This window comes from Vigna unguiculata, chromosome 10, assembly GCF_037176805.1.
Source record: "Vigna unguiculata cultivar grain cowpea cultivar isolate G323 ecotype 2 chromosome 10, ASM3717680v1, whole genome shotgun sequence".
Lineage (NCBI taxonomy): Eukaryota > Viridiplantae > Streptophyta > Magnoliopsida > Fabales > Fabaceae > Vigna > Vigna unguiculata.
Window position 1 is genome coordinate 45,658,470 of NC_140801.1, and position 10,804 is coordinate 45,669,273.

The window sequence follows — 10,804 nt, forward strand, 5'->3', positions numbered from 1 at the left end:
TTGCTGATTATAGGTGAGGCTCAAAGTTTTACTTTTAAAACCTTTTCTTTATTTTCATCTCTGTTATCTATATTATAAATATTTCCTTAGTTTTAATTTAACTCATGATTTTTTATTTATTATTTTGTGATTTTCAGCTTTCACTTCAAATTTAATTTAGTTTTTAAATAATTATGTTATCTATATCTATGACATCTCCCTCCCTCACACAACCATATAAAGAGAAGATAAAAATATTTCTATACTTGTTGGATATATTTATCCGAACCTAGAACATATTTATTCTCATGTTTATATATATATTATCTTTGTCATCTTGTATTTTAAAAATCCATAAAACTAACATCACTAAATGTTCTTAAATCAAACATATCATTCAATAAATTATACAAGATTCCATGTAAACAATTTTGACGCGTAAGCCTCAACTTCATCATATTAGGATAAATATACAACTCGACATTTTTCGTAAGCCTCGTACTAATCATGTTTCACACATGAAACAAATATTTCACTCCTTTATTTTATGGATTTTGTAACTAATATATTATAACTTGACCAATAATATTATTTTAGGTATGAATCATTACTTGTCAACTGACATTATTAAAAAAACTCATATTTCCTATTAATTTTATTTTAAATTTTTTTTATAGGAAATACTTACAAATTTTATTATGAAAAAAAATTTGCAAGAAATTGTTGCTAAGTTTTTTACAAAATATTTTGTATAAAATACTTTTCACAACAAATTTTCTTGTAAAGTTTTTTAAAAATTTGCAAGAAAATTTTCATATAATATAAAAAAATTTAGTACTATGAGGACATCATATATCTCAATCATTATATTTAAAAAACCAAATTACCACAAGTAATTTTCAAAAGAGATCGACCAAGCAATCAATTCATAACTAACTCTTCATCCACAATATCCAACATAGTGATTTTCAAAATCTTAATATCCCAAAACTTTCTCACAATTCATCATGCCTCACTTTTATATTATGTATAAATCATTATTTCTCATGACATATTTGCATGCATTCATAATTCAATTATATCATTAATCTATACCATTAATAAAAGGAACTCACCATTTTTTCTACACATTTTTTTTTTAATTTTACCCTTTTAATAACTATATTTTAAAAACGGGGTGACAAATTGTGGTTACAATTCAAATATGTTGGAATATATGAGTGGGTGAACACCTCACCTTACAAGCCAATTTTATAAAGTTGTTAGACTTAAAGTCCATTTCTTAACATGATATTAGAACTATGAATCTTTTATATCACCATCCAGCATATATTGAAGTTCAAAAGATGAAAGATCTATGTTAATGTTTAATTATTATTAGTTTTTATATTTGTTCTTTGTGTGATTTTGATAAAGTGATATATTATAACTTGGCTTTTTTGTAAAAAGGGGTCACTTTGACCAAGAATTTGTAAAAATGGGTCCGATGAATTTTTTTTTTGCAAAATAGGGTCAAGTCGTCGTGGTGGAGGACGACACTAAAGGTGAAGTCGTCCTCCACCGTGCCGGTTTCTTTATTTTTTTTTTCAAAAAGCGAAACCGTGCTCTCAGAAGCCGGTTTCTATATATTTTGAAAGTGAAGTCGTCCTTGGGCCTGACGACTTCACTTTTTGGTTTATTTTTTTTTTTTACACATTCAGCTATATATATATATATATATATATATATATATATATATATTAATTATATATTATTTAGTTTTTTTTTTTAAATATTTGTTTACAGTAGAGAAATAAAGTGTCATTCTTAATGGCGATTTTTTCGCCAGTTTCTTCTGATTTGGTCAAAACGTTCTCTACTTCTTCGTTTGATTTTATAAATTTAGTATTTTATTAAATGATACTTGATAGTTAGTAGACTAACTAAACCACAAATAAAATAAACATTAACAAATTAAATATTCAAATATAATTATCGAAGGATTTTTTAATATTTTTTTAATTTGTATCATTTTATCTTCTTAATTTTGTATTAAGGTTTAACGATTAAGTATTTTAGAATTTTTTTAAAACTATTTTTCATATTTTTACTTAAATAAATATTTAACAAAAACTAAATAATATATAATTATATATATATATATATATATATATATATATATATATATATAAAGTTGAATGTGTAAAAAAAAAAAAAACCAAAAAGTGAAGTCGTCAGGCCCAAGGACGACTTCACTTTTAAAATATATAGAAACCGGCTTCTGAGAGCACGATTTCGCTTTTTGGAAAAAAAAAAAGAAACCGGCACTGTGGAGGACGACTTCACCTTTAATGTCATCCTCCACCACCACGACTTGACCCTATTTTGCAAAAAAAATTCAAACGACCCTTTTTTACAAATTCTTGGTCAAAGTGACCTCTTTTTACAAAAAAGCCTTATAACTTTTATTAGCATATAAAAAAAGAGATTTCATTAGAATTTAAAAAATTGAAGTAAATAGACATTTAAAAATAATTTAAATATATTTTTCTTGTATATTTTTTTTTAAAAATATTTTTAAATTTTATCAACTAGATCTCATTAATGTTTGCAAATTTAATAAATGTTTTGGTTCTCATATAATTTTATTTGATATTCTAAAATGTATACAATTATAATTTCTTTATAAATATTTGATATTGAAGAAATAAACACTCATTTTAGTATTGAATATTTGATGATATCATGTCTCATTTACCGTAATTTTTATTATTTTATAAAAATTAATTAATTGATATTGAAATAGTAAAAAAACAGTTATAGAAACCTGTATATACCCGTTACTTGGTGGAAATGAAGATATAAATGAAACAAAAGTGTAATACATGTTGAATTTGAGTATGAGAATGAAGATAATTTTTTTAAATTTTTTCTATAGAAATGGATATGAAATAATGAAACCATTCTCGTTCTAACCAATCTCATCCCTTTCCAAAAGTTTATATTTAATATCAATAGCCTCAAATACATACAAACATATATTATAGTTTTAAATAAATAAATAACCGAAATGTACATACATACATAGATTATAGTTTTAAATAAATAAATAACCCAAATGAATATTGGGTTGAGATTAAAATTTAAAAATAAAATTTAAATTTTTGTATTGTATTTTAAAAAAATACTAATATTTTGGGATGATTATTTATTAGGTGTTTTAGAATTGTATTAACTTTTTAAAATTTTTAAAATCATGATTACGTTATATGTTCTATTATTATAATTTATAATAATTTAAAATTATATTGGCATTTTGACTAAATTATATGAAAATTTTAACGTGGCTTTATATGCTATTTTGAAAAAAATTGGTTGTAAAATTATATATATATATATATATATATATATATATATATATATATATATATATATATATATTATATATATTGTCAACTTTGTTTTGAATTTCTTTTTAAAAAATACTTATAAATTTTATTATAAAAAATAAAATTACAAAAAATTGTTGCAAATATTTTTGTAAAATATTTTATATAAAATAATTTTTATAATAAGTTTTTTAAAAAATATTTACAAATTTTATAATTTTATAAAAAATAATTACATGTCGATTAAAATTCTTAAAAAAATATTAACATAAGAGAATCTCATTACAAACTTTTTTAATAAATTTATAAAAAAAAATCCATAAAATTCTTAAAAGAAAATAACAGAAAAAAAATTTCTTTACAAACTTTTTTAATAAATTTATAAAAAGAAATTCCATAAGAGAATTTTTAACAGTTTTTATTTTGGAACAATGAAAAACAAATAAAAAGTAATCTCGTAGAGTTTGTAAAAGATTTCTTCTTTCTTTAAAGTAATTGTGGTTCTGGTAAGAAAGTCAATGCAGAAAGGTTCTTTAAAAAATTTTTGGTTGATTAGTACTGTATGTCAAAATTTTCTTATATGTTTTATATATTAAAGAAAGAAAAATTAAATGTAGACGTTGATTTAAGCAAAATGATGAAATATGAAGAAAAGATAGAACATTGGCCACTGCTAAAGTATCTTAAAAGAAGGAAAAGAGGTTCAAATATTGATGCAGTTCTGACACACATCGTACTTGCTTTTCCTCTTGGCTTCTCAAACTTCTCTGTCACTCTGCTATCCTCTGCTTCCATTATTCAATACTCTTCTCTTTCTGCTTCTTATTTTCTTCCCTTTTCATCACCAACTTCATCTTCCACCTAACATTTTCTCCCTCTTCTTCAATGAAAATGTGCCACACTTTCTTCATCATTTTCCTCTCTTTCTTTACTGCATAATATGTGAAGTTACTTATGATCAAGAAATTAAGCAAAGTTTCAAGAATTTTGAGTTTCTCACATTGTGGTCTTCAGCAAAATGTAATAAATGGTGGTAGGAAAAAGTTGCAGGCTCATGTTTCTGATGTTGCTGGTTACAAGTTACTCTCATGGTATGTCTTGTTCCTCTCTTCTTTCATTTTATTCATTCCATTTTGGTTATTTTGTTCAATGATTTTGTCTTTTGACTCTTTTTCTTTGTTTTTTGGTTTTTGTTTCAGTTCTAGGTTTGATTGCTATATGGTAAGATATATGGAAAAAACAAAATGAAGCAACTTGCACATTATGGTGAGTTTTAGGGTTATTGTTTTGTCATTAATATTTAGAAAAAAAAAATTTAGGAGAATTCTATGATGTCTTTTTGAGTCTTTTTCATTTTAAGATAACATTTTTTCTTGAGTTTCTTGACATGGCTGGGTTTGATGGTTGTGAGTGTTTCAAGCTTTTTATTGTCAGAGTTCAATCTTTTGTCTTTCGGTTTCTCCATTTTAGAGTGAATAAATCTGCACTGAGAAGATGCTTTTCATGGTACTGAATTTTTAAAATACATTAATATATAACAATTTTTAATATATTAATTTTGAAAAAATTAAAATTGAAATTCGTGTTTCACCCTTCAAAATCCAAACTCTATCTATATTTTAGGTTTATTTTATCACAATGTTTGGTTTTATTATTGCCAAAATTTTCTTTACATAATAATTAATTACTCTTGTCCTTCTTGTCTTTTTCTCCTGTGATTTTGGGACATTCTTTGAAAATTGGAATATAAATATATTTTCACTGAAAAGAATAATCCAATTTCTGACAACTTATTAACAATAAGGATACAGTAGTGTTAATGCTACCCTATGGAAACAGAACTACAGAGTTCATGCATGCAGTTAATAATCCAACTCACTATGAATAAATTTTAAAAACAAAGTTGTGCTTTATTTTGATGAAGAAAAAAACAATATTTTCATGGGCTCAGATTTTTGCAGCTTGATGCTTCAATCGATGAAGGACCAGTTTGAAGAATAAAGCTTAAAGAAAATAGAATAAAAAGGTTACATTTTTCAAATTTATAAATTGAAAAAAGGGAAAATACTTATTCCAATTATTTGAATCAATGAAATATAGCCAAGAAAAATAAATAAATATATACAAAATTTTATATACTTTTATTATCAATATTCTTTCAAAAAATAAAAGAAAAAGTTGAATCGCTATATCACTTTTTTTTTTATTCACTCTTGGAAGAATTGTTCTAAGCACGACAAAAAAAGAAATCTCTCTAACCGTTTTTTTTCTTAAAATAAACGGTAAAGATTTATTAGTTATACCTTTTTTTTTTCTATTTTATTTTCTTTCTTCCACTTATCAAGAAATTGTTGATAGGTTAGGCAGCACAATTTTCGTTTTTAATTAATGCTGGTATTATGTGTGAAGGGATAGGTGAAAAAGTTTGAAGAATTTTTTTTTGAAAATTTGTAAATGATTTGATAGATATATTTTTAAGAGATGTGTATTAATAACTTTAAATAAAACTTTCTTTTTTGTCTCAATTTTAGAAATAAAGTGAAAATAAATTAAATTTAGTTTAAATTAATTTTTGTTAATAGAAAATATAATGTATTTCTTAATATCGAGACTCCAAATTCACAACACACAGATTAAAACCTCCTCTTTGCTTCTAATACCAAAAGCTCAAAACACCAAATGTTGCATTCGCTCGTCATGGCTCTTACACAATATATCCCAAAAACAAATACTTTTGTAACACTTAAGTATCTCAAAACAACTTTAAACTCTAACGCAATGTTTAAATTTGTTTTCCCTCCAACAAGTTACTTCAACATGTTCAACTTTCAGCTTGAAACCACTACCAAAATGTGACTTTTTGTTGGACTAGCATATTCTCTCATTGGGAGAGAGGTAGTTATGTACATTATTTTGCAATTAATTAATGAATGCATAATTGGCCCAACGATTAGAGTGTTCTTCCCACTAGAGGTAAGTATCTGTGCACTTCTGCTTAAATCGGTTACAATGGATTGGGGACCTAAGCCATTCAAATCTTTAAATATATGGTTTTTGGATCCATCCTTTAAGAACACGGTCAAACAGTCTTGAGAGTCTTATTTTGGGATAGGAAATTCAATGACAACTTTAAAAGAAAAGCTAAAAAAGCTTAAACATGATTTAAAGGCCTGGAACAAAGAGGTATTTGGAATAATAGGACAAAAGATACAAAGCCTCAGTTCGGAAATAGGGAAGCTAGATCAGAAGGATGATGAAAGTAATTTAGATGAAGGTGATAGATCAAGACGAATGCACCTTCTAAGTGAGTTAAAATTACTCCTACAGAAGGAAAGCTCTCTGTTAAATCAAAAGGCAAAGGTTAAATGGCTTGAACAAGGGGATATAAACTCTAAATATTTCCACTCTAAGATTAGATGGCAAAGAAGCATGAATGAGCTAAAAGGAGTGGATATGGATGGAGTGTGGTGTGAGGATCCAACTAAGGTAAGAGAGGAGGTAAGAAAAACCTTTGAAAAACATTTTTCTGAACCCAAGAGTCTGAGCATTAATTTACACAATTTTGAATTCCCAAACCTTTCAGAGAATGACAATAGGCATTTAACGAAGGATATAAGCGACAATGAAATAGAGGAAGCCATAAATGAATGTGAAGGAAATAAAAGCCCAGGCCCGGATGGTTTCAATTTCTCATTCATAAAACATAATTGGGCCACAATAAAGACGAATGTTTGTCAAGCGATAAGATGGTTCCAGACTGAAGGGAAAATTCCAAAAGGGTGTAACGCTTCTTTCATAGCACTTGTTCCAAAAAAACTAAACCTGCTAGGTATGGAGGATTACAGACTTATATCTTTAGTTGGTTGTGTGTATAAGATTATATCTAAGATCCTTGCAAATAGGCTAAAAAGTGTATTACCTAAGATAATAGATTACTCTCAATCGACATTTATTAAAGGAAGAGGACTACTAGATAACATTTTGGTAGCCAATGAGGTGGTGGAAGAATATAGAGCTAAGAACAAGAGACTGGCAATAATCAAAGTGGATTATGAAAAAGCTTACGACTCAGTTAGTTGGGAGTTTCTATACTATATGATGGTTAGACTGGGGTTTTGTGCTAGGTGGATTGGATGGATAAAAGAATGTTTGGAATCATCGACAGTGTCCATTTTGGTTAATGGGAGCCCTACTAGGGAGTTCTGTCCTAAAAAAGGGCTTAGACAGGGAGACCCTATGGCACCTTTCCTTTTCCTTATAGTAGTAGAGGGTCTAGTAGGGATGGTCAGACAAGCTGTAAAGAAAAAATTTGTATTATGGAGTACATGTGGGATCTAAGGCTATTAACGTGGGACTACTACAATTTGCATATGACACCCTTTTTATGTGTGAAGCAAAGATTCAAAATGCTTGGGTCATAAAATCTATATTGAGAAGTTTTGAACTGGCCTCAGGACTTAGAGTTAATTTCTTCAAAACTAAAATTGGAGGAGTGGGTTTGGAGGCAACATTACTTAAACAATTCTCCAATATTTTAAATTGTAAACATATGAAAATCCCATTCATGTATCTTGGAATGCCAATTGGTGGAAACCCAAGGAGGAGTCAATTTTGGCAACTAGTGATAAATAAAGTTAGAAATAGGCTTTTTAGTTGGAAAGGAAAACTAATTTCCGTAGCTGGACGAGTGTGCCTCATAAAATCGGTAATTTCTGCTCTCCCGTTATACTATATGTCTTTCTTTAAAATGCCGAAGAGTGTCGAAAAGGAACTCATCAAAATACAAAGAAATTTTCTCTGGGTTTGGGGATCTGAAGCTAGGAAAATAGCATGGGTAAGTTGGGAAAATATTTGTAAGCCAAAGGAGATGGGGGGTTTAGGCATTAGAGATATTGGGAACTTTAACACAGCGCTCCTAGCCAAATGGAAGTGGAGATTGGGAGTGGAAGATCATGGAGTATGGAAACAGATCTTGGATTCAAAGTATGGTTCATGGAGGGTTCTAGGACAACTTCAAAGAGGTGGAAAGACATCCACAAAGTGTGTGGAAATACTAAGAGTGGGCGTTGGTTTGACAACTGCATAGAGTGGGTGATCGGTTAAGGAAAAAAGGTCAAACTTTGGGAAGATAAATGGATAGGGGAAGAATCACTTTGTCATAAGTTCCCTAGACTGTACTCTATATCAGAATGTAAAGGAAAATCACTACAAGAGGTAAGACATTGGGAAGAGAATGAATGGATTTGGGATCTAACTTGGAGGAGACGGAGACTATTATGGGAGACAGTGTTGGAGGAACAACTCTTTCAAATACTCATCAACCAGAGCCTTACTAAAGGGAATCCAGATATGTGGAAATGGAAGGAAGATGGGGAAGGTATATACTCAGTTAGGTTTGCTTATAATTAGACTGCAAGGAACCCATGATGGGGGAGAGAATAGAGTGTTTGAAATTTTATGGAAAATGAGAGTTCCGCCGAAGGTACAAGTACTAGGTTAGAGACTGTTTTTGGACAAGCTTCCAACAAAGACTAAATTATTAGCGAGGGGGACTTACTTACAACATAGTCTTTGTGAGTTTTGTTTAGAATGTGAAGAGACTATAGAGCACCTATTTATCTCATGTAAAGAATCCCAAAAAGTGTGGAACATGTGTTATAAGTGGCTAGGCTTAAGCACTGTATCTCATATTATGGTAAGGAACAACTTTCAACATTTCAACATTGTTAACCTTAATAGGCAGCAAAATCTTGTTTGGAAAGGAATGTGGTTAGCAATCATAGGAGAAATCTGGAAACAAAGGAATGGGGTTATTTTCAAGCAATATAAAGTAGACCCTATTGAGATATTTGGTCTTGCACAGGTAAATGCATGGGTATGGATGAAACACAAATTTTCATCTGTAAAATTCTCATATAGTGATTGGTGTCTATCTCCTTATACTTGCTTAAAATCTCTTTGATATGATAATTGTTGTGTGTTTAAGTGCTTCAGGCAAACAGATGAAGGATATGTGTTTAAGAGAGCCATGATTCTTAAGTGAAGGATAGAAGGAAGACTACATAAACTAAAGTAAAAAGGCAAATCAGTAAACAAGATGGAGGAAGCCATAAAACAACTTGAAGGAAAGTCGGTGGATGCTGTGTGAAAGGATGAAAACAGACAGACCAGGACACTAGCAAGACTTCCGTCAAGGCTAAACTTCCGCATATATTTTTTTGGCTAGGGAATCCAAAGCTCATGCTTTCAGCGTTATATACAATCTACAATATTATTCTGTATCAAAAAGAAGAATTAGTTTTTGTTAGCGTTTGGTATATATTATGTTAGGTGATCTGATATAGATGCTCACTTATGGTCCTTTTGGTTGTGGATCATAATGCTTATATAGATTGTAACCAAGTGTTTTGGTTGGGTTGTGGCTGGTGATGTTATGATACTAAGCTAATGCATCAAATCATACAGGTTTTTTGTATAAGAGTTAGAGCACCCCTCAAGTGCTCTGCTAATTTAATTTTATTCTTTGTTGATAAAAAAAAAAAAGATAAGTCATTTTGTCACTTGGCAAGAAAATCTTGAAATGACTTAATCTCTTCTTTGACTTAAGAACTTTCATGTCACTATAAAAGATGATGAAAAAAATGGTCATCACTTCCCAAAACATTGTGAAAACCATACATTTCAACATCAAAGAAACAAAGTTCATGACATAAACCAAATCAAGAGGGTCAATTAGCATGATAAATAAGTTATTATCACCCTTACCTTGGCATCACTTATGTAGGTAGAGTAGAGTTAGTGTTAATTATAAGTTGAAAGATATGTGAGGGTTGTAATTTTAAATATGTGCAACATATTCCAACTAAAAGTAAGCCAACAAACATTTTAAAATTAAATATTACACATTTTTAATGGCACTTAAAGTAACATTCATGATAAACGTGCATTATTATATTTTTTAAATTAAAGAAATACACAAAAATGGATAACGTAATTATTATTTTATAAAATTTAAATCTGCAACATTTTCTTAAAAAAATAAAATTTAATTTACCTGAAACAATCAATAAGAAAACTAAATTCTAAATTTATAATTTCTTATAAAATAGAATAAACCAAAACAAGAAGATAATAAATTATAAAGAATTGAACTTTCAAAATACGGTTCGTTAGGCCTTTTTTATTTTTACTTTAAGTGGAATCGCTTAAGGAAATAATGGATGTCTATGCATTATATTTTAAATGCATACCCCATATTTGGTTTTAGAGACTTTTTGTGACAAATAGTTAGCGATGATACGATTCTTCCACGAAATTCGTTACACTTATTCACTATTCAATTTTGTCACAAACTTTACAATTTTATAATAAATTTTAATATAATTTTATAATTTTGTAAGAAATAATTATCCATAAAAGAATTAGTTGATTAAAATTTTTAGAAAAAATAATAAAAA